At 39.4% G+C, this 23,871-nt stretch overlaps 1 protein-coding gene, 1 non-coding gene and 1 pseudogene across 2 annotated transcripts in view; 2 read left to right on the top strand and 1 right to left on the bottom strand.

The window, feature by feature from the left end:
* Positions 1-23,871, top strand: part of LOC137235269 (fibulin-1-like) — a 790,573-nt gene that overhangs the window by 363,012 nt on the left and 403,690 nt on the right. The gene's annotated exons all lie outside the window — the stretch shown is intronic.
* On the top strand, positions 6,435-7,324 carry LOC137235268 (LIM domain-containing protein jub-like; annotated as a pseudogene).
* On the bottom strand, positions 23,289-23,395 carry LOC137235591 (U6 spliceosomal RNA). The gene has a single exon (XR_010948000.1). It is a non-coding gene; the product is annotated as a U6 spliceosomal RNA (small nuclear RNA).

Here is a 23,871-nt window from a genome sequence, read left to right as displayed (position 1 = left end):
GCTTTTGATTTCGCCCTGCAAAACTTTTTCATTTTATTCTACTTAATATGGTAGGTGTCACACCCATTTTACCAAGTTTTTTCTAAAGTTATATTTTGCGTCAATAGACCAATACAATTACCATGTTTCGTTCCTTTTTTCGTATTTGGTATATAATTATGGCATTTTTTTCATTTTTCGTAATTTTCGATATCGAAAAAGTGGGCGTGGTCATAGTAGGATTTCGGCCATTTTTTACACCAATACAAAGTGAGTTCAGATAAGTACGTGAACTGAGTTTAGTAAAGATATATCGATTTTTGTCAAGTTATCGTGTTAAAGGCCGAGCGGAAGGACAGACGGTCGACTGTGTATAAAAACTGGGCATGGCTTCAACCGATTTCGCCCTTTTTCACAGAAAACAGTTATCGTCCTAGGAGCTAAGCCTCTACAAAATTTCACAATGATTGGTTAATTTTTGTTCGACTTATGGCATTAAAAGCATCCTAGACAAATTAAATGAAAAAGGGCGGAGCCACACCCATTTTGAAATTTTCTTTTATTTTTGTATTTTGTTGCACCATATCATTACTGGAGTTGAATTTTGGCATAATTTACTTATGTGCTGTAAAGATATTAACTTTTCTTTTAAAATTTGAATTAAAAAAAATTTTTTTTTTAAAAGTGGGCGTGGTCGTTCTCCGATTTTGCTAATTTTTATTAAGCAGACATAAAGTAATAGGAGTAACGTTCCTGCCCAACTTCATCATGATATCTTCAACGACTGCCAAATTACAGCTTGCAAAACTTCTAAATTACCTTCATTTAAAAGTGGGCGGTGCCATGTCCATTGTCCAAAATTTTACTAGTTTTCTATTCTGCGTCATAAGCTCAACTCACCTACCAAGTTTCATCGCTTAATGCGTATTTGGTAATGAATTATCGCACTTTTTCGATTTTTCGAAATTTTCGATATCGAAAAAGTGGGCGTGGTTATTGTCCGATATCGTTCATTTTAAATAGCGATCTGAGATGAGTGCCCAGGAACCTACATACCAAATTTCATCAATATACCTCAAAATTTACTCAAGTTATCGTGTTAACGGACAGACGGACGGACGGACGGACGGACATGGCTCAATCGAATTTGTTTTCGATACTGATGATTTTGATATATGGAAGTCTATATCTATCTCGATTCCTTTATACCTGTACAACCAGCCGTAATGCAATCAAAGTTAATATACTCTGTGAGCTCTGCTCAACTGAGTATAAAAACTTTTAAATGTAAAATCAAGTGCTGCTAAGGTCGATTTTGTTCTGTTCCGTTTGTTCTCGATATAAACGTAAGAAACTTCAACTTTATCTAAAGCTCCGACAAGAACTGCTATTGGTTGGCAGGATATATTGTTTTTGGATAAATATTCTTGCCTGCGGTTCACAGTATCGTCGATTTCTGAAATATTCTAAGAAAGAAAAATATTCTCAGTTAGTATTTACAACAATTTCGATTAATTGATTCAATCAATTATAATAATTTTATTTAGCAATCAAATCGAGGTCTAGCAATTTCACATTTGATAGCTATTGTTATGATTTAATAGATTACCGGAACAATCAAAAACGATGAATAACGAGCCTCTGCCACAGTTACCCTCCGTTTAGTAACTTTTCTTTTTTTTGTCGCTAGTCGCTCTGATTCATATGATAAAAGTTTTTGAATGTAAGGCGCCGATATTAACCGTGGTAAAAATTGCCAAATAATTGTGTCTTTATCTGATAAAAAAAAGTGAGTGATACAAATTTAAATAAGGTACTCAATGAACAAAAATAAATTGCAAAAATACCTTCTTCCTTTACAAGGTGTAAAGTATTTATAATGGCTACCTCTTCCACTCCTTAGGTCGTCGGGTCGTTAAGAGTAAGTTTATTATTTTGTTTTTAAAGTTGATCCAATTTGTTATTATTCTGTTTTTTTGCTGGGATAAAGTTGGGTAAAGTCAGACTCAATCTATGGAAAAATTAAAAAGATAAAGTTCAACCGAAAGAAAAATTTTGAATTGGTAGCAGCTGGAGTATTTTAAAAAGCCAATATGTACTAAAATTTGCTGTGACTATCACGATAAACCGATCGACGAGAGTGACGGTAATCTACACCACCAAAATATGTTACCACAGCTGTATATAGACGCAAGAATTTCTCCACCTAACTTACCAATCTCAGTCCAAGCTCTCCTTCCAAACAGGGAAACCGGATATAGTAATCATTCAAAGATATTTTATTTTATGTTAAAAGTGTCCTGCGATATTGCAGAGTGATCTGCCAACTGTTTAATACTTCGACGTCTGGTTGTTTTTCTAAACTCCCCAATATTGTTAAGTGGTTGTCTATGTCATCTGAGATAAAAGTTATAGGTGCATATGAAATTCATAAAATTTATATATGTACATATTACCCGTGCAGAAAGTTTTGCTAGTGGCAAGTACAACTGTAGCTCCCCTGGTCGATTTATCCTTATGCGATAGTTCACTCTTGATTAACCCTTTTCTTTTCAAGTCGCCAACTATGTAATTATAATGTGATACTAACTTTCCTGATGGTCCTATTTTCATACCGTTCTTATTTTCGTATGGAATGTAATATACTGATGGATTTTCATTGGGAAAAACTGTAGTAATTTCAGCTGAATATTGCTTTAGTATTTCAGGTGAAAGGCTTTGTAAATAATATAATAAAATCACTCATTAAACGCTCAACAAAGTGAAAACAATTTTCGCACTCTATCAAAAAAATGCATACCAAAATTTCGGTGATTTATCCAACTGAGCCGTTTTAAATGCCTTCTCTTTTTCACGATTGATCGTCTTACTAATAAGTTACATACTTTGGCATTAAAATTTTTTCCCTCGTAAGCTTTTATTATAGCTTTTCCGTCAATGTCATTAGTGAGGTAATCGTATAGCATCTGGAATAATTAATATGAATTTTAAGTATGTACTTTTAGCTAATTGAATAAAATATATATTTTGGGTTGCGGTAAAATTAAATTAGCTTACGAAAGGAGTATCGGTTTTATTAACTTTAAATTTTCGTAGGCCGGGATCAATATCACTATCTAGAACAGAGAGATATAATACAATAAGTGTTTCAACTTTAAAAATAATCAGAAACTATAAATACCATTTAAATTTCCAGATCTATTTTTATTACTGCCTGAAGTGAATTCTGATATGTCCAGTATATCTTCATCAGAGTTAGAATTTGCTCTTTGTGAGTTACGGCTCCCTATATCGGTTTGGGTGCAAGTTTCTAATGCTTGCGGCAATGGTGACACTTCTGTAGTGGATAGATGAGTAAAATTTTAAAATATAATAAAAATGGAGTGGCCATAATACGCCCAAAAACGCTCTTTTACTTTAATTGAAGAGCATATGTATGTACATTCATACAAACTTATGTGCCAGCAAAATATACATACATTGATACACTTGCCGGCCCCCTTGCGGCGAGCAACTTCGAAACGATCGCAACGCCCCAACAACCAAGTCCCCAAGGGCTCGCGAGAACGATTCTCAACTTAAAATTAACGAATCTCAGCTTAAATTTAGGCCATGCTGTAACTGCATATGGCAGATAGATAGTGTGACCAGGGTACATAATTCGCCGACGCCAGACGCTTCTCCGTGGGATTCCTGTGAATAAAGAGATGTTAGTCGAAATAGACATGGGTTGATTTTAGTGCACTTTACTTATTGAATGGACATATACCCGATTATTGCTGGTGGGCTCCAGACACTACCAACCCGAATATGGTGGCTTGAGTCAGCAGCCCGCCGACGTTCGACGGTGGTGTGCCGCTAACCATTAGGCTGGCGTAGACGTCGGCACCTAGTGTGAGCCGGACAGGTGTAGACCGGTGGAAAGATGGATCCGCCAGCTTCATAAATTGGAATGGCGTGGCTACCGATGGATCCAGATTTGCTGTCGGAGTAAGCCGTGAATATCGCGATACCACTGTGGCCTGGGTCGTCACTGCTCCCGTTACCCCGTATTTCCCTCGCAGAACAAGCGTGCACTTCACGTGATAGGACGTGCCCGTTCGCTCTAACCCGAGGTCCTTCGCGAGATTCGCATCGATGATTGAATTGGGAGCGCACGGATCGATAAGGGCGCGTACTGCGTGGAGCTTCCCTCCTGCTGCTATCCGGACGACCGCCGTTGGAGCTATGGCTACGAATGCGCGTGTAATGGTCGTTGCTAGAGGAGTCTCCCGGAGGCGTCCCGTTCTGAAGCCGGCTGGCGTTGTTGGTTGGCGCGCGAGCGTTGTTGGTTGGCGCGCGAGCGTAGTTACTTGGGCACGAGCATTATACGGGGCCGCCCTGCCAATTGAGCGGCGTGACGAGCGGGACGGACGCGGTTCCGCGTCGCCACGGCGCCGCCCGGCAGAGCGGTGCGATGGGGGGAAAGGACGTGTCTCCCCGCCATCCCCGCGTTGTAAGTTTGAAGGCCTTTCATGCCGTAGGAGCGGTCGGAAACGTTGTGGTCCTGAACCGCCCGGTGGTGTCGTGGTTAGCATTGAAGTAGGATCTTCCCGTCGTTCGACCTCTTCCTCGGCGACGTCCGCTTCCCACCACAGGGTTTGTTCCGTGACGTGGATGGATAGGGCTCCGTCGGAGCTCTCTTCGCCATCGCTCTCGTGGGACGGTGGTGGAACGTCGTCGAGGTGTGTTGACGTGTGGTGCTGCTCGTTGCACCGATGACAGCGATCTTCGCTGGGACATGTCTTCCGTTGGTGGAATGGCGATAAGCAATTTGTGCAATATCGCAAATCTATGATCGTCTTTAGTCGATCCATGTTTGTCATGCCCCGGTAAATCGGGCAGAGCCTTATGCTGTGCGACTTTTGACATAGCCGGCAGGGGGCGCTGAATGTGTTGCCGCGTGCCTCCGTCTTGGCGCGTTTGTGGGACAATCCAGTCATTCTGGAATATCAAATTGTTAGTAGAACATTCGTAGATGCCCTTAGATTGGGTGGCTTATGAGCGGAGACAAGGAGCTTAAGAGGCTGAGCTTGTGGTTGGCGTACTCGGGATGAATAATATGATTAAGTCAGTCTGCCGACATAACGACGTGTAGTGATTGAAACCACTGTTAGGTTGGGGTAAAATTGCATTGAGATACGCGTAAAGGTTATCTTTAATGTTGAAAATATTTTCATCAGAATGAAAGTTCTGATGTTGAAACAATCAAGGAGTGAAATTAAGATTTATTAAATATAGACTTCGGACAAACTATGTTTTTTGGTGTTTGCCTAATACAGGCGATATGCGGTAATATACGCTACATTTGTGTAGCAGATGGTATCACGAGTTACCCGTGTATTTTCACGGCTCCTTGTAGTTGCCCTACAACAATTTGGTCACAAAACTCACCCACGCCGATACAAATGTGGCTGTGAATATAACCTATGAATCCCGGTAAAATGACTAGTCAAATGACGTCGTGCATACAAATGTGCGACAAATGTAAAGAGGCCTTTACTCGCTGTCTGGGAACACTCTTTGTGTTGATTTGGGCCATGTTGTGTGAGAATCACAAATTGTGGTGTGTTTGTTGATTCCAACACAACCCTGGCGGGAGTAGCCTACGCTAACGAGTGTGGCAATTTGTAGAGCTGTCAGCTGTTCACTCTTCCAATCGTTGGAATGAGACCGCTGTGCGGTGCTGCCCATTGCAATGTATTGATGCATAATGGTCATGTCATGAAGTATTTAGGGACAGCTTGCGTCTGAGTCCTGACGCGACATTAAATTTATAGTCTGTTCTAAAAGGTTTAATTTCTCCCTTGTTTGTAACATCGAAAGCATAGATGACACTACTTTATTCCTGCTGGGATTTCAAGCAAAAAAGGGACTGACTAAAGTCTGTCGAAACTTCAGTACACAAACAAAGCAATTTCTGTCATGAAAGCGAGACCACTATTGAGTGTGACATGTTTAAAATGTAAAACACAAACAAAATCATGCAGAGATAAACCGCGAAAATTATTTCGGTCTCGAGTGGTTAACCCCCCTTTTTTTCCCAAGCAGGCTGATTTGGATTGTGTTCTTATGCCCAAATTTTCAAACTAAAAACTTTCCTCAAAAAAAGGAAAGAAGCAAAAAGACGGCCGAATGTCAGGAAAACTATCGAAATACAACCTGGCGCGTGTGTTTTGAGTGAAACCCGGCTGTATCTTCAGGGTTTTCGTTAGTTGATTTTTTGTTCGGTTATTAACACTCGAATTTGTTGGATCCCGCGGATCCGAGTTGTGATACTCTTTGGATCGCGCGCAAAGTGCTTACTGCGTGAGTACCGAGTGGCAACTTTGTTTCGTTCATTCAAAATGTCATTCATTCATGGAAATGAGTATAGAGACATTTTGAATGAATTTTCACTATGAAGAAAACTGGTGATGGGTAAGTATGAGTATCGTTCCCTTTTTTGATAATTTTAAATTTTTTAATTTCTTATTCCCTTTTTTCTCATTTCAGCGACTCTTTTTTATTTCATTTCAGGTACACAGCTACGAATTAATGATAATGTGGGTAATCTTTTAGTGATCGCAGTTATGTATATAGCTCATCTAAATAGTGGTTGGTTGTGCACACGCTAAAGATATTGTTGAGCAAAGCGAGGAATAGTGTGAATATTTTGGTATATGTCACACGTGCGGTGATAAGGGCAAAGGTGCAGGTCAAGCTTGTCAAGCTATGGGAAATTTATTATCATACCAATTGTTTTATTTGTTGTTCTTGTGGACGCGCGCTGCGCGGCAAAGCGTTCTATAATGTACATGGGGGTGTTTATTACGAGGGAGATTATAAGTATTCTGCTTTTCACCAAACAGCAGAAAATGTGCCACCTGTGGGTAATTGATAATGGGAATGATTCTCCAAGCAATGCGAAAGTCCTATCATCCTGGCTGTTTCCGTTGCTGCGTTGTAATAAATGTTTAAATGGTGTTCCTTTTACGGTTGATGTGGATCACAAGATTTACTGTGATCGTTTACATCATCGAATATTTGCTCCGAAATGCGCTAGCTGTGGCAAGGGCATAACACCTGTCGAGGGCACTGATGAAACGGTGCGTGTAGTCTCAATGGATAAAGATTTTTGTGTTGATTGTTACAATGCGAAGAGTGCGGCATGCAGCTCACTGATGCACCAGATAAACGTTGTTAAGCATTAGATGGGCGCCTCTTATGTCGTTCATGTCATTTGCAACGTTTGGCCATGCAACAAACTTCGCCACATGTGCGACGTCAAGAGCCGGTTTGTGCTTCATATCAGTATATGGGTTAGATCGCTTTAGCTCAAGATTGCACCCGCAAAGTCAATATGGAGCATACATTATTTTAAACTTTAAAATGTATGCATTCCTACTACAACTATATATAATATGCAAAGTATGAGAAAGATCAAAGATTAGTGCGTAAGGTATAAAATTTAACGCACAATTTTTTTTTTTTTTTTTTACGATAAGTGAAAACAGCAGAGCTTAGAAAACTAATGAAGCACTCGCAGAGCCGAACCGTGTGACTCTAGAGTTACTGCGTATGCATTTGCGATATTTGCGAAAATTGTTTCGGCATCATTTCATGCAGATGCATGACGATTTCAAATTAAAACAAGCTTGTGGTTATAAATATACAGTCAAGCTGCAACGGATGTTTCAAGATATAGGTCTCGCTCAAGATTTAAAATTTGAGCTTCAAACAACATTTGGCTAATGCAAGAATCCCACAAGAAAATGATTTTTGCATTGAAGGGTTGTCATCGGGCTCGTGGCCATTTAATCAAAGCACCATATAAGGATGCGAATTGGGACGATCTGTACAGCAATTTAATGAGTTCTATGCAAATCGTCACTCAGGTCGTAAGCTTAATTGGCTGTATAATTTGTGTAAAGGAACAAACGGTTTCCGAAATCGTTACGCATTGCAAGCAAGTACTCTCCAAATGACTGTGCTTCTACAATTTAATGATCAAACAAAGTTCACATTACAGCAACTGCAAGAAAGTACGCAAATTAGGTTGGCAAATCTCAAACAGGTGCTACAAATTTTAATGAAAGCTAAATGGCTACTATGTGCCGATGATGAGAATTCGCTCAATCCCAACCCTATGTTGGAGCTATTCTTGGACCATAGAAAAACAAGAAGCTTCGCATTAACATCAATCAACCGCTAAAGACAGCTCACAGTGGAGCAAGAAGCCGTGCATTCGCATATTGAAGAAGATCGCAAAGAAGCTGAATCATACACAGCTTATTACCGAGGTTCTCAATCAATTGGCATGACGCTTCAAGTAGGTACGTCATGTACGCTTCGTATATTGCCCCGGTCACGACATTCTTATGGCTACAATGTTGAACGGTGCTGCTGTTATGGATGCTGCACTATTGTTAGTTGCTGGTGTTGTCTTGTAATTGATCCGGGCGTGCTAGTCGTGCCGGAAGGTACACGCCCCGGCAGTGCTTCCGTTTATAAACCGGAACAGCTTACGAAGACGGACCCGATTTCAAACCTAGATAAGTTGCTAAAAGAGAAAATGACCACTGTGAGCGTCATACCAACTCATTCCTTACTTGTCGTAGGCACCGTTGTGTTGCAACCCAAAAAGGACTCGACCTAAAAGAGTTGGTGTATTTCGACTCCATGGATCCACTTACACCGGAAACCTTGCGGGCGCTAGAATGGCTCAAATGAAGGACCGTTCATTACTACCGTGCTGTCAGGTGAGATTGCCGTAGTTATAATAGACGGAAGTATTACAAAAATTACCCTATGTAGTCGTAGTGAATTTGATTTTAGTATACTTTTATCAAACTTTTATTATTTTTAAAATAAATGCAATCAAAATTGCAAATTAAAATCTTCAAATGAGCTGTCCTTGGAAATTGCTTTAGGAATCCCCCCTTTTTTTTAATTTCTAACCTGTTAAAATCCAATTTCTAGAACTCTTTCTTAGGAAATTCTGTGCAGATGCGAATAAAGTTCTGTAAAAGTTCAAGCTTGTTATGAGACTGAATGACCCTTAAAAAGAGTAACTATTTTTTTTGTGAAACAATGGGTACCTCCTCTCATGCGCTTAATGTGTAGTGCTGTGGGAGGTGACCATTAGAGAACTGTATTTCAAATATACGTAAATATTTGTATGTATGTGGATGTCGGGGCAGTGCATCAGTTGCACTTAGTTGTTGGATTCTGTTGTCCACGTGCCATGGCCGAATGCATATGCAATCTGTGGTAGACGTGGGTCTGTATATTTGCATCTGATTAACACCGTATTATCTTTACATAAGAGCTGAAATATTGCTTAAAGGAATTTTGACTATTTTAAAACTTCCAGCTCTCTGCTGAAACTTGGCTTGCATATTGCAGCGTGAATCATAATAGCCGTATTTTTTCCTTTTAACATATACCATAAAATCAGTGGGACTGGCTGTTTATTTATATATTCAAGTAAAATATTACAAGCAAAGTTTCGATTAAAGAATATGATAGAAATTAAAACAATTTTAGTTACTTCAGTCAATTCAGTTTTTGTAGCAAAGGACTTGAGGTTTTCATCAAATAATTCACTCATTGCTTGTAGTGTTTTGTTTGATAAATTAACTTCTGCTTGTTGGATTGGTTGTTTGGTGTTACCGATTGCGCCACGAGTTTGATTTAGGATTGTTGGCTTCGTTCGGGGTGGACGAGAGCTGGGTTGCGCGGTCTGTTGGCCTCGTTCGGGGTGAACGAGAGCGGGGTTAATTTTATTTTAGGGGGGTATGCGGTGGCAGATAGTTTATCTGCTTTAGGCTTCTGTTGGCCTCGTTCGGGGTGAACGAGAGCGGGTTTAAGTGGGTTGTAGGCCTCGTTCAGGGTGAACGAGAGCTGGGTTATACGGGGTTTGTTAGAGCGGTTGGGAGTTACAAGTCTCCCTCACCCTCACTGGAGGGTGGTAATAGGACCAATTTCGTGATTGGTCTGGTGGTTTGTCCCCTTGCCGTATCCAGTTCGACGACTCGAACTCGGTTATCGGGGCCATAATGAAGGGTGGCTATCCGACCTAGTCTCCATTCGTTGGGGGGCAGATTATCCTCCTTAATGACGACTAGGTCTCCCTGTTTGAGGTTTGATTGTGGATGCTTCCACTTAACGCGCTTCTGCAATTCGGTGAGATACTCCGTTTTCCACCGTTTGCAGAAGGTTTGATGCAGCGCCTTGAGTTTTTCCCATCGATTGACGAGTGATGCGCGATTCTCGCTGACGTCGATCTCGGGTGGCGCTAGTAGGTGGCCTCCAACGAGGAAATGGCCTGGAGTAAGTGGCTCCAAATTAGACGGCTCGTTGGAGGAGGGGCTTAACGGTCGAGAATTGAGACAGGACTCGATTCGACAAAGTAGTGTGCTGAACTCTTCAAGGGTAAATTTGTGATCCAACGCGATCTTCTTGAAGTGGTTCTTGAAGCTTTTGACCCCTGCCTCCCATAGCCCGCCCATGTGAGGAGCTCCTGGTGGTATGAAATGCCATGTCAGGTTTTGGTGACTGTACTTAGATAGAGTTTGGTTGCGAGCGTCCGCCAGGAAAGCTTTGAGTTCTGAGCGGAGAGCTCTGGAGGCTCCGACAAAATTGGTTCCGTTGTCGGAGTAGATGTTCTTTGGACATCCTCGCCGCGCAACAAATCTGTCGAAAGCTGCCAGGAATGCGGCAGTGCCGAGGTCACTAGTGGGTTCCAAGTGAATAGCCTTGGTTGCAAAGCAAACAAAGAGGCAGACGTAACCCTTTGACATGCGGCATCCTCTTCCACTATAAGATTTGATGTCAAATGGTCCGGCAAAGTCTACTCCCGCATTGGTGAAAGCCCGGGAAAAGGTGGTTCGTTCTGAGGGTAGGTCTCCCATAAGTTGGGTTTGGGTCCGCTTGCGGAATATTGTGCACGTTTTGCCATTGTGTATGACCGATCGGATCATATTTTTGACCCTAGGGATCCAATATTGTGTGCGTAGGCGACGAAACATAAGTTGGTTCTCCCCGTGCAGGGTGTCTTTATGGATGAACTGGACAAGAAGTCGTGTGAGCCGGCAGTCATACGGCAGAATGATCGGGTACCGTTCACTGTAGGGAAGATCCTTGGCCCCTGACAGACGACCGCCAACCCTCAATATGCCCTTATCATCGACAAGGGGGGTAAGAGGGAGGATTTCACTCTTTGAACCGATGAGCTTCCCGGAATTTAAGCTCGAAAGTTCCTCCGTATAGTGCCTCCGTTGGTAGAAAGCTATTAACTGACTTGTCGTGGCCTGGATTTCATCGGGTGAAATGAATTGCGATGCCGGTTTAAAGGAAGATTTTGTCTTAGGATTGGTTCTTTGGATAAATCTTCGAACATACGATATGACCCTCAAGGCCCTGGACAAATTGGAAAACCGTTCGAGGATGTCGTCTTTCTCTTTTATTTTTGAAGTTGTATGAACCTGCACCCGTTTTTCCTCTATGTTAGTCCGATAGTCCTTTTCTTGTATTGGCCATTCTGTCTTATCTTCTTGTAACCAAGAAGGTCCCTGCCACCACAAAGAGTTATTCACTAACTCCTTCGCTGATAGTCCTCGGCTAGCCAGGTCTGCAGGATTGGATGCGGATTCTACGTGGTGCCAGGATTTGTTTCCTACCTTTTCTACTATTTTCGTTACTCGATGAGCGACAAAGGTTGACCAAGAACAAGGGGGTTTTCTTATCCATGCCAAAACAATCGTGGAGTCTGTCCATAGGTGTAGATTGAAATTTTCTAAATGCAGATTTTCACGCACTGCTTCGATGGTTTCGGCCAGCAACACTGCACCGCATAGCTCTAATCGGGGTAAGGAAACTGTTTTAACGGGTGCTACTCTTGTTTTTGCTATTAATAGGTTAACGTAGACCTCATCCTTTATCTTTGCTCGTAAAAAGACTGTCGCGGCGTAAGCTTTTTCCGAGGCGTCGCAAAAGCCGTGTATTTCAACGTCGTTGGTTGGCGTAAAATACACCCAACGTGGGATACGAATTCCGTTAATGGAGGGGTATTCCTGCATAAAATTATGCCATCGGTCTAGGGTTCCTGCCGACACTGGTTCGTCCCAGTCAGTCCCCTCTAGCCAAATGTCTTGCATAATGATTTTTGCAACAATGACGACTGGGGCGAGCCAACCTAGGGGATCGAAAAGTTTAGCGATTGCAGAAAGTATTGTCCTTTTCGTTAACATATCCCGATTTTCAATTGGTTTTGCCGTGAAGTAAAAATAATCCGCATGCGCGTTCCATCGAATACCTAGGGTCTTGACCGTACTCGTGTCCTCGAATTCCAAAAAGTCTTCGTTGAGCAGATGAGGTTTGGGTATTCCTTTAAGTATTCTTGAGCAATTTGACGTCCATTTGCGGAGGGAAAAACCAGCGGACTGTAATGCATCTGTGATTTCATCGCGAGCTTTGAGTGTGGATTCGATGCTATGTCCCCCGGCTAGAACGTCATCGACGTACATACCTGTCCGTAAGATATCTGCGGCAATGGGTAATGAAGTTTCAACGTCGTCTGCTAGTTGGTGCAGTGTCCTTATCGCCAGATAAGGAGCACAATTGACTCCAAAGGTGACTGTCTTTAATTCGTAGACGCTGATAGGGTCACTAGGATTGTTGCGAAAAACTATTCTCTGGAATTGTGTTTGGTTTGGCTTTACCAATATCTGCCGGTACATCTTTTCGATGTCGCTATTAAAAACATATTTAAAGAATCTCCATCGCAGGAGTAGAATCGTTAAGTCGGCCTGAAGCACTGGGGCTGTATAAAGTACGTCGTTTAGGCTTGTGCCATTGGATGTGGGACACGAAGCGTTGAACACCACACGAACTTTGGTCGTGGTGCTTTCCTCTTTTATAACCGCATGATGGGGTAAGAAGTAGCAATCGGTCACGTGGGGTGGTATGATCTTTGGAACTTTTGACATATGTCCCAATGTCTCATATTCCGCTAGTACCCTATTGTACTCTGTCTGTAGGGCCGGTGTCTTGGCTAGGCGCGTCTCATTCCGGTAGAATTGGGAGCAGACGCCGTTTAGGGAAGGCCCTAAGGAGATGTTGTTGGGAAAATCCGGTTTAAAAGGAAGGGCGACAGTATATTTGCCATCGGAATTTCTTTCTGTTGTAAGTCTGAAAAGTTCCTCGCAATAGGCATTATCTTCGTTAAGTGCCCTTTTCTTAGGTACGTTTTCAAGTTCCCAGAAAGCGGTTAGTTGCTTGTCTAGGCTGATTTCATTAAAAAAAGATACCCGTGTATTAGTTGGGTGAGGTACTTCTGCACGGCCAGTTAGAATCCAACCGAAGACGGTTTCTTGGGCGAGAAGCGTATTTAGAACGTTCTTCCTTATACCGTTCAGTATTATCTGGGGATAAATGTCGCCTCCAAGTATGAGATCGACTGGTTCATTAATGAAGAACCTTTTATCCGCCAGAATCAGATCAGGGAACGCTTGCCGAGTCGTTGCGCTCACTTGGCAAGTCGGAAGGTCCCCTGTTAATTGGGGCAGGACTAGGACCACTGTATCGATGCTCACTAAGGGGTCTGTGAGCGAACCTAACGTAATCACACATGATTCCTTTACCTGTGCAGATGGGGTATTATTTATTCCTGACACTTGCACATGCAGACGTTTGGATGGAAGATTTATTCGCTTTTTTAGTCTTTCTGTTATGAAAGAACATTCTGACCCAGAGTCTATCAGCGCTCTGGCGGAAAATTTCACTCCATTATAGTGTATATTAACACGTGCTGTTCCTAATAACACCCCTTTAGTGGTGTTAGCATGACACGAAGAGACGTTATTAGCATTATCTTGTCTTTTTTCAGACGCCATCCTTGCCCTAGCCTGCTGTGAGGTTGAAGGTGTGTTGTCGGTGGCGTTTTGAGTCCACCTCTGAGGAGTTGTCTTTGGCTGTGCTGTCGGAAGATGGAGCAAGGTGTTGTGCCTCGCGTGGCACGTGCTGCAATTGAATTGGCTAGTGCATCGTGTCACGGTGTGTCCACCCGACAGACAATTCAGACAGTAACTATTGTTTTTGATAAATTCAATGTGGACAACCTACGGAACTTTTGGCAATTTCGTAATTTGTGCTCTGTACTGTTGCACATCTTACATGCCGACTTTGGTACGCTTGCTTGGTAAACCCCAAGCTTCGTAGAATTTTCCCTAGAATTCGAACTCTGACTTTTGGGTGTTTTTGTTGTTTTATTACCCCTAAGATCGGAAACCGTCTCTAATGTCTGGAAGCGATTGGACAGGAATTTGTCCATATCCTCCCATTTCGGTATATCTGTCTTCCGTTCTACGGTCTGTTCCCAGAGAGCCAATGTAGATTCAGGGAGTTTTGTGGAGCATAAGTAAGTTATGATTGCGTCCCAATTTGTGATGTCAATATTATGACATTGTAGCGCAGAAATGCAATTGTTGATCTCACGTTGCAATTTTTTAATTGATGTTCCACACTCCTGCTCGACTGCCGTCAGATTAAATAAAAGTTTTAATTGTGTGTTGACGAGGATACGTTTATTTTCGTACCTGTCGCTTAGATTCTTCCAGGCGGTTGCAAAACCCTCGTTTGTTAATGAGCACCTGCCCACTATTTCTTTTGCCTCCCCTTGCGTTTTTTGCTTCAAATTGTATAATTTCTCGACATCTTTCAGATCGGTATTGTGGATGTATATCGCCGTGAACATATCTCGAAAGGCTGGCCAGGAGAGGTAGTCGCCTTTAAATACATCGGTGTCACAAGGCGGCAGCCGCATTCTATGTCCACGGCGCGAGGAGTCTTCCTCCTTTGCTTCATCTTTCGCCGGCTGTGGGGTGATAGCTTCGGCTTCAGCCTCCACAGCAGACATGCATTGCAGGTAGCATGCAAAGCAACTTTTATTTTTCTTTCTTAATGAGCTGAGCTCGTCTTTGGACAGTTCAGAATTGCTGAGAAGACTTTCATATGTGGACTTGGTCTTCTTCCATAGTGCCCTTAGCTCCTCTTGCAGTAGTGCAAGGGTGTGCTTGTTCCGGGATTCGGCCGGGGTGGAGTTGAACTCTTGTTCAAACTCCACTATGGAATCAGCCAATCTAATGTAAGTCTCCATTGATTTTATTAATTTGAATATTTTGTCTCTTTGAAGGTGTCGAGCTCGGAGGTAAACGACTTAGTGGCTTTGGTGTAAATGCAACCACAACAAAAAATTATAAGAGTGTTTTCGTTTTTGCTGTGATTGCGCTGTATAAGTAAAGCTTTAGGAACACACGAATTCTGATTGAATGTGTTAACACAGATAGCAATCTTATGTGAATAGTGCTAAGCAAAAATTTAATCAAATGTAAATTATGCCGTGTATGTAATGTGGCCGCTGATATGAACCACTTATGGAAATCCTCACGAGGATTGTGCAAGCCACAGATAGAAATCCTGACGAGGATTTAATGTGTATAAAATGATATAAATGTAGTGATATGCAGCACAGATAGAAATCCTGACGAGGATTTAATGTGTATGCAGTGATATGGAAATAAACACAGATAGAAATCCTGGCGAGGATTTAGTGTGTATGAAGTGATATAAATGTAGTGATATGCAGCACAGATAGAAATCCTGAGGTTCTAGTCGGTGCAAAGTGATATTAAGCACGGATAGAAGTCCTGAAAGGATTTAATGTGTCTACAGTGATATGCAATGCAGAGAAGAGAATCGTCTGCAAATATTTAATGTGTCTTAACAGGTGTGTTGGACACAGATAGAAATATTTTGAAACTTAGCGTGTTTGAAAAATTTAAAAACGCAGATGGTAATCCCAATGTGGATATAGTGTAAAATGTGAACCACAGATAAAAAATCCCAATGAGGATTTAATGTGAAACACAGATAGAAATCCTGACGAGGATTAAATGTGTATTAAAAAAGGTGTTATGTGAACGTTGATGAGTATCGCCGAGTAGCCAACCAGGGTATCTTTCCCAATATAAATAAGACAATAACTTTGTTTATCCAACTTAATGTGGAAAATTACACTTTTAATTATTTATTATAAAAAACGCTGAGAACATACAGCTATGTAATAGTAAACGATCAGTATAAAATTGTGTTTGTGACCAATTGTGATGAGCCACTAGCCACTCAACGCAGTGCTAATTTTTGGCTTTATGGTATTATTTTAGTTCGCAACTGATTAAGAACTGATTTCCGTTCAAAGATAACGCAATTGATTATATGTATATAATTCGGTGAAAAAATACTCTATATCAAATGCCTTCGAATTAATCTGAATTAAGTGTATTCACAAATGAGCGATTTGCAACAATGTTATTGATTGTCGCAATTAAGCAAAAATGACTACAAGCCACCCAACGAAGGTGAAATGTTTTTGAAAAAAAATTTTCCTGTGGTTGCAGAATATTATGACTGCGTGAATATTGTGGTATTTCTCTGCAAGTTCATCAACCAAGTGAGAGTGTATGTAGATTGTTGCCGAAAATCAACAACCGAAAAGACTGTCTATAAAAACCGAGTGTGGTTGCACAGTGCAGTGATAATTTTGTTGCAAAAGGAGAAAAAAGAAAAAAAAAATCCACTGACTGCCTGCCTTGAGTTGTGTCGGAAAAGTCTTACCACTGGTGGGGGACTTAGCCGATAATCAAAAGGCGCTAGGTGTGCGTTGTGACACAATGAACTTCCACTTGCTTTGACTTGCAAATGGATATCACAAATCCACTCGATACGTGAGTTCGTATATATAAAAAAATGTGCACCAAAATCAACCACTTACCTTACACAAGTTTTGGTAATGTATGATGTTATGTGGACTGTTGATGTGATAAATGGACGTGATATCGTATGATGAGTTAATTAGTGGACTGTTTGATGTTGTGATGATGATGTGATAATGTGATGTAGATGAGTGGACTGTTTGATATGCTGATGATGTTTTAATGCTAATGGACTGTATGTATGTGTGTGATGACGAGTTGGTATACGCTGCTCGTTCGTTTTGATGGCCAACTTTTTTCACTGCTGGTTGATTTTAATATTTTTATAAATAATTTTCTAAGCTCTTAGGCTTTCCACATGTGCTGATTAATTTCTGATTTATTTGTGCATCGATTTTATTCCTTCGATTTGGCAATTAGGTCGCTTTGCTTTTATTTCGGGGAGATGGACCAATGTTACGGCGGCAAGACCGCAGATAGGGCGCGCTCGTAATAATGGTGGGGAGAGAAGAAAAGAAAATACACAAACGAATTCGTTATAAAAAAGTGAACAATAATATTTATTAAAATAAATGGAAATGCACATTCAACGCAAGATAATCCACTTACATTCAATGTTTCCGATGACGGAAGTGCAAAAATGAATTTTAAAATGTTAAAGAGAATTGAAGGGCTTACCTTTGGTGGCTTGGCTGCTGGCGGTTTCTTAGACGTTCGCAAAAGAAGTGAAAGAGGTAAAAAACCTTTTGTTCGCGGTCACCGCCGAATCCTAGGCTTAACTATTATCCGGCGGGGTAAACGGTTATCGGTATAAACCGATATGTATAAATGAAAGATGTGAGGTAAAAGGACAACGAAAAGAAAAAGTTAAGTAATACGAGGGTGCACCGCCATATTTAGGCTTGTGGCCTAAACAACAGCTATTTTTTTTTTATCACATAAGTGATACGAATATACATGCTTTTGCACGCTCGCATAATAAGTTATAACTTAATTTTTTACTTACCTTTTATTAAGGGCTCGAAATGATTCATGCCCCATTCATCCAGATCATTCCACATAATTTATACCACTTTTGAGTAATTAACGCGACCACAATAAATACAAAATGCATTTAATCACGGTTGCCACTTTTAGGCAATAGCCACGATTTTAGTACTTTGGTTTTTCACTGAGGTAAAAATTCATAACATTGGCCACGCTTTCATTAACCCATACATAATTTTCAATTTACTTCAATGAAATGCTTACCACAACAATTGATCAGTGATGGAGCCATTAGATGGCCGTCGAGTTAAGGGAATTGAAAACTACGTAAAATAATGAGATTTATCTGTTTTATATTAAGTGTACTCACTTAAATTATGTTCAAGTATACCGAGAGTTAGTGCAGCAATATATATGAACGTGGCACACAAAAAGTAGCACTTTCGCAGTTTTTTACAAATAAATTTTATGTAAAATTTTGAAAACTTTACTTCTCGTTTGCTACGTCGATATTGAAAACTTTCTCACACACATCAAAATAGCTCAATGAATTAAAGAAATTTCAGGACTATTGTGGTGTTAAGTCACCCAAGCTACTTGAAAGCTAGGTAGCTGGGTTTTCTTATAATAATTGTTAATAACTTCATATAAGACCAAAGCCAAGCGAAATGCGATAAGCAAATCATACCCAAATAAATGGGACTATTTGTGGTCCAAATATCTCAAAGTGGCAACCGTACTCCGCTATTTTCATTCCGCTTAAAATCCTCGTCACATAAGCAGTGCTTCATATAGATGTGTTTAACGCAATCTTAAGCATTGCATGTGTTTATATGTGGACCGCCAAATAGCCTATTTGTCGCTCCCCATGCAAACGCATGCAATCTACTCTTCTGTCAACGCACGATTCTGCAACAAAAATCTTATGTGTTTCCGCTCTAACTGTGCGTGCAATACATGCCACTCATGTTCGAAACGCGACCATGGGATACAAGTAGACATGACGCAAAATTTTACTATACGGCATATTGAATTTTGTTATGCCGTTCTTTAATTTTTACTACGCAATTTTTCATTGCGTTTGAATAATAAAACTTAAAGTACGTATCTAAAATCTAAAGAAACTTTTGTAATTTTTGTTCGACGCATCGGATTATTCGTATAAGCTATCCAAAATGTCAGAACCATACCTTATACTTTTTAGTACACATATCAAATATTACTATGATCATAATGATTTTCTTGAAACCTAAAATAATGCTTTATTGAAATACTGCAACACAAATTATACTAAAGGCTGTGACACAATGACATTTTTCATAAAGATTAGCTTAACGCAAGCTTATGCATTCCAATAACATCGCCACAATCAACCAAGATGTTGCGTTTGTAAATATGAAAGACCTTCAGACTTGGCAATTGAAGTTTATTTCGCCTTGCCCATTCACATACAAAATTTCGCAAAACACTGGTATAAACATTATCCCTATACCACAAAGATACTTGCTAACATACTTTGTGTCGTATTCATTTGTTATATTACAGTTTTTACTTGCGAAAAATGTTAGACCAACCAGTGGGAAAAATAATTTCACTTGCAAAGTGTGTCAACACCCTTAACCAAAACAAATGTCACATTCTTGTTCTTATGCTTTGCTTGTAACAAAATTTGGGAGATGGCTACTTTTCAATATCAGATGGCGCAAGTGTCGCTCATTCTACCGTTCTCCATAAAAATACGTGCAATCTACCCATAATGCATAAGCATGTGTTAAACTCATCTATATGAAAAAGTGCTTATGTGTCGGGGCTTTAAGTTTTAAAGAAGATTTTTTAAGAAGTAAACAAAACTTAGTGGAATTTAGTGTTTGGCCAAAGGAGAGTATTAGAATATATCAAATTTTAATATTTTAGTGTATTAAAAATTAAATACTATAGAAATTTCTATGCTACTCTTTAATTTTCAATATACGTTCATAAATTTTTAGCATTTTACTGTAATGTTTATTATAATTTATTAGTTTATCGCAAATTTCTATAGCTCCAGGATTTTTCTTTAATTTTTAATATATTATTGCTAACATTTCTCTCTGTGTATATCATATCTTGGCATTGAGGACATCAATTTGTCTCTAACGCTGGCAAAAATTTGATATGCTTGGTCTTTTCGATTGCCGTCTAGTTTACCATTTAACTGTTGAAATGTTTTTCCTATTTTGTTAAATGCTTCAACTATTATTTTAAGATGCTTTACTACTGTTTCTGCCTTTACTTTTGTCTTTTTATTAATACCTACATTTGTAAGATTTTTCTCCTATCATTTTTTCTTCTATGAGTAGTTTAACGATATCATCCCATTTGCCCATTTGTTATGGTAGATAAAAAGGTTTGTTAATAAAGCTTTGGGATGAGTAGAGCTTTAGAAACAAATTAATGCAACTAGCTACACAGAGAAATAGGAGGATCATGGTATCTTCGGGGGTGGGAAAAAAATGCTAATTTATGCTTATTTCTTTGTTTTTTATGTTTATTATATTAAGCATCCCATTTTATTATTTTTTACTTACAGTCGGGCCTCGATCATCCGTGATCCGGTTAACCGGTAACCCCGATTATCCGTGATGGCCAAAGATCAGTCTATTGATTTTTCTTTGCAGTGTTTTCAAATTATTTGCTTCGATTAACCGTGATTACCTCTATTATCCGTGATGGCAGCGAATATGAACATATGTATGTATAATAAACATGAAAACGGGGAATTCCCTTAACTGACTGAAATTTGTGCGGGTGGTTAGATCTAAATATATTTAGTATGGCACCGTTACCAGTGGCAAAGAGAAAAAGAAACCTTTTAAATATTGAAGATAAAGTAAAAATTATTAAAGAGCATTTGAAAAATAATGTGAGTGTTAAAATGATAGCTCAAAAATACGAAGTTGGGATGCAGACCGTTTATAACATTTTAAAAAGCAAAGACAAGCTTTTAAAGTTTTGTGCAGAGAGTGTTTCGGTGGTTGGATTTCGTAACCGAAAAACTTTAAAGACAGCTGAAAAACCAAAAGTAGATTGGGCACTTTACGAATGGTTCAGAAAAGAGCGTTTTAAAGGCACTCCAATTACAGGATTGATGATAAGAGAAAAGGCTAAAATATAACACACAAAACTAAACATTGATTCTGAGTGTGAATACTCCAACGGGTGGTTGCAAAATTTTAAGAATAGACATGGAATAAAAGGACTTCATGCTGAAGGAGAAAAATCTTCAGCAGACTATGTAAGTGCCACAATGTTTGTAGAACAATTAAATTAATTGATATCAACGGAAAATCTTACCAGTGAGCAAATCTATAATGTAGACGAGACAGGCCTTTTTTGGAAGTGCTTGCCGGGGAGCAGTTTGGTTTGTCATAATCAAAGATTCATAGATAGACATAAGGTGTCAAAAGAAAGACTAAAAACTTCAGTTTGCGCTAATGCTGCTGGTATACACAAGTGCAAAGCTTTAAAAAAAATAAATGTAAGGCGCGATAACCTCCGAAGAGATCTAAGGCCGAGCTTCTCTTCCAATTTGCGTCGTGCTCCTCTTGATTTTCCCTAAAAATTGGCCGGCCGGGACCTAAATGTTTTATGCCGATTCCGAACGGCATCTGCAAGGCAGATGAGTTTTCACTGAGAGCTTTTCATGGCAGAAATACACCCAGAGCGCTTGCCAAACACTGACGAGGGGCGACCCCGCTTAGAAACATTTTCTTCTAATTGAAAAACCTTATTTCTAAAATTTTGATGTTGCTTTGCCCGGGGTGCGAACCCAGGGCATACGGTGTGATAGGCGGAGCACGCTACCATCCCACCACGGTGGCCGCCAAGTGCAAAGCTTTAGTTATTGGTAAAAGTGCTCGTCCAAGAGCCCTAAAAAATGTATACGACCTTCCCGTAATTTATAAGGCCAATTCAAAAGCATGGGTAACGCAAACAATATTTTTAGAATGGTTTACCAAAAACTTTGTGCCAGAGGTAAAAGGGCATCTTAATAAAATCGGTCTTACGGATGATAGCAAAATCCTTCTGTTATTGGACAACTGCCCGGCACATCCAGACGTTCACGATTTTAACGCTAACGCTAACGCTATTGTTAAATATTTGCCACCGAATTGTACGTCCTTGATCCAACCGATGGATCAGGGTGTAATATGGAGTTTTAAATGCCATTATCGTAAAACTATAGTGCAAAAACTAGTCTCGTCAAATAATAAGATTTTAAGAAAGAATTTAATATAAAGAAAGCCCTGTGGTCCATTGATAATGCTTGGCACGCTGTTACTTCTGAAGTTTTGAAGAACGCTTGGAATAATTTGTTATGCCCCGATAATGAAGGTCCGGAGGCATATTTTTATAATTTTTTAAAATATTTTCATGCAAAAATTTATTGATTTTTGTTATAGGTATGGACATATCGAATACGCACGTGAATGTGGCACAAATGTTCAATATTACGGATGACTTTACCACAAAGGATATAGAGACATGGCTGAAATGTGATGAAAATGCCTCCCAATTTGCTGTTTTGTCAGATGAAGAAATTATAAGCATGGAAAACAGTAATTCAGATGAGTCTGAGCGAGACAATGGATTGGAAGACACTGATGAAGACGATGTAATTGTTTCAGAAACCACTTTAAAAGAAGCGATAGAAGCATCAAGCAAATTGCTGAATTTCCTGGATAGCCCTGGTTGTTCCGGAATTACAGAGCAGGATAAAATTCAAGTTTATCGCATACAAGAAAAACTTATAAAAGGAAATTATAAATTGAAAAATATTAGACAAGCAACATTACACGACTTTTTCTAAGAAATTGTATTCTTTTTTTGCTTTAAGTCATTTTTTTGCCTCGTGTTTTCAGTACAAAATTTCATGCATACATACATTGTACTTCTAGTCCCGACCATCACGGATAATCGAGGCCCGACTGTATTTAGTTAGCATTATAAAAGTTATTATTTAAAAGGTTTATTTCTAAAAATGGTTGTTCCTAAGAAAAAATTTGTTTAATTTAACATTTTTGATATTTATAATTTTTCTTACAAAATTTTTCTGAAAATTTTTTCAAATGATGCATAGTTGAATACAGTTTATCTTGTTTAATTATTAAAAGTTAATTCTTATGCTATTTTTTTGTTCATTTTGTTTTTTATGCCATATTGGGCTTAAAAAAATTTTTCTATTTTGGAAAAACATCAGTAAAAAAAAATTTTTTTTTCACATTTAAGGAGTTTTATGAAAATGACCTAAGCACTTGATTTTGATTTTGTATGTCCTCTTCTGCGAACATAACTAAATAATTATCAAAAAAAACTGTTTATAGCAAAAATATAATTTTTGCTTGTCAATAGGCAGCCGTTAGGTCGCCCGAATATTTTCCTGCTTAAAAATCTAAATTGTCAAAACGACTCCATAATTAAGCTAATATACTTATTATACTTATAATTATTATGTTACCTGTCCTGTTGTTATATCATCTTATCACATTTAAAAATGTGGAACGCTTCACGATATCGGTGTCATCCTTGCGCAGGGCCATGCTAATCTTCTCTGTATTGTTCTAATTTTAGTGTATGTTCTACCGAAGTTTTTCAATTGCCGCAATTTTTATTGTTGGTGCCCGAATTAATTCATCTTCTCTCTTTTTTTTTTCTTTTACAAGGCCTAGGCTGTAATCAGCCAGTAAAATCCTTACCAATGAATTAGGCTGAGTAATCAGCCAGTATAATCAAGGCAGGATCGCCATATAAAAGGCGTATCCTTGCCAGCTATGAAATTAGGGTGAAAAATCAGCCACCAGAATCATAGGCAGGATCGCCATATAAAAGATTAAAAATGAAATAATCGGTTTTGAGAGGTTTCAACATCAATGAGCGAATGCTTTTTATTCAAATATTGTCAGCTTATTTATACTAAATTATTCTTAACATATTCTTACATACATATTTACTTTAAGCATACATATTTACCTTAAGCATACATACTTACATACCAACATACAACTCGACACAAAATATGTACCTACACACCTGTGTTGAGTTGTGACTTCTGTGGGAAATGCAACGTCCGCAA

The sequence above is a fragment of the Eurosta solidaginis genome, chromosome X, assembly GCF_040869045.1.
Source record: "Eurosta solidaginis isolate ZX-2024a chromosome X, ASM4086904v1, whole genome shotgun sequence".
Taxonomy (NCBI): domain Eukaryota; kingdom Metazoa; phylum Arthropoda; class Insecta; order Diptera; family Tephritidae; genus Eurosta; species Eurosta solidaginis.
This window is presented reverse-complemented; position numbering and strand designations above follow the sequence as displayed.